The sequence below is a fragment of the Colobus angolensis genome, unplaced genomic scaffold, assembly GCF_000951035.1.
Source record: "Colobus angolensis palliatus isolate OR3802 unplaced genomic scaffold, Cang.pa_1.0 Scaffold77, whole genome shotgun sequence".
Taxonomy (NCBI): domain Eukaryota; kingdom Metazoa; phylum Chordata; class Mammalia; order Primates; family Cercopithecidae; genus Colobus; species Colobus angolensis.
The window spans coordinates 473,480-475,055 of NW_012121487.1; the positions used below are offsets into that span (position 1 = coordinate 473,480).

Here is a 1,576-nt window from a genome sequence, read left to right on the forward strand (position 1 = left end):
CAACCTGCCCCTGAAGGTTATTCCCCAACACTTCAGTGGCAACATCATGTGGCACTGTTTTCAACGTAAGACAGAATGTGCACAAACATAGAAGTCACTGGAAATCACGACAGTTGGATAGTAATGTGACTACGCCAAAATCTAAAGATGAAGAAGGCTGGCAGAAATTTTGTCTGGATGAAAGTTTATGTGCTGGTGTGGTCACTGACAGCTACACGTGAAAGTCCTGGAATTGATTATGTACAAGTTGGTTTTCTTCCCTTGGTTAGTATTGCTAGCAGAATGAATCAGACAACAGTAGCTACTGTCTTGAAATATCTGAGTAATTGGTTTGGAGAAAGAGACTTTACTTTGGATTTGAGAAGATGGCTTTATGCCTTATTGGCTTGCCTTGAAAAACCTTTATTAAATGAGGTTCATTCACTGATTCGGCAGCTTGCAAGAAGGTGCTCTGAAGTATGAGGCTCTTAGTGGATAGCAAAGATGATGAGAGGGTTCCTGCTTTGAATTTATGTACTTCTGTATGTATGTACGTATTTATTTATTTTATTATTTTATTTTTTTGAGATGGAGTTTCGCTCTTGTTGCCCAGGATGGAGTGCAATGGTGCAATCTCGGTGCACCGCAACCTGCACCTCCCAGGTTCAAGCGATTCTCCTGCCTCAGCCTCCCAAGTAGCTGGGATTACAGGCAAGCACCACTACCCCTGGTTAATTTTTGAATTTTTAATAGAGATGGGGTTTCACCATGTTGACCAGGCTGGTCTCAAACTCCTGACCTTGTGATCTGCCCACCTCAGCCTCCTGAAGTGTTGGGATTATAGGCGTGAGCCACTGCGCCTGGCCACCCCAACTCTCAAACAAACAAAAATTTGGCCAGGCTCATCTTGAACTCCTGGCCTCAGGTGATGTGCCCTCCTTGGTCTCTCAAATTGCTGGGATTACAGGCATGAGCCACCATGCCTGGCCCAGACTTTTAAAATTTCAAAAAGCAACCTATGAGATATCACTAAACACTTTCTAGAATAGCTACAATTGAAAAGACTGACAGTACTAAGTGTTGGCGAGTATGTGTAGTGACTGGAACTCTCAGGTTTTGCTGGACCTAGTGAAAATTTGGCTAAGTACTGTAGAGGTCAAGGGAATACTTTCCCTTCTGCCTCTGAAGGCACACTGAAAATCAACTGACAATTGGACGGATTATTATTATTATTGTTGTTATTATTTTGAGACAAAGTCTCACTCTCTTGCTCAGGGTGAAGTGCATTGGCATGATTTCAGCTCACTACAACCTGCACTTCCTGCGTTCAAGAGATTCTCCCACCTCAGCCTCCCGAGTAGCTAGGAGTACAGGCGTCCATTACCACATCCAGCTAATTTTTATATTTTTGTTTTTTTTTTTTGAGATGGAATCTCACTCTGTCGCCCAGGCTGGAGTGCAGTGGCCAGATATCGGCTCACTGCAAGCTACGCCTCCCGGGTTTACGCCATTCTCCTGCCTCATCCTCCCGAGTAACTGGGACTACAGGTGCCTGCCACCTCGCCTGGCTAGTTTTTTTGTATTTTTTAGTAGAGAC

General features: G+C 44.2%; 1 pseudogene; it reads left to right on the forward strand.

The window, feature by feature from the left end:
- The window catches only part of LOC105502114, a 12,631-nt pseudogene that overhangs the window by 715 nt on the left and 10,340 nt on the right, over window positions 1-1,576 (forward strand).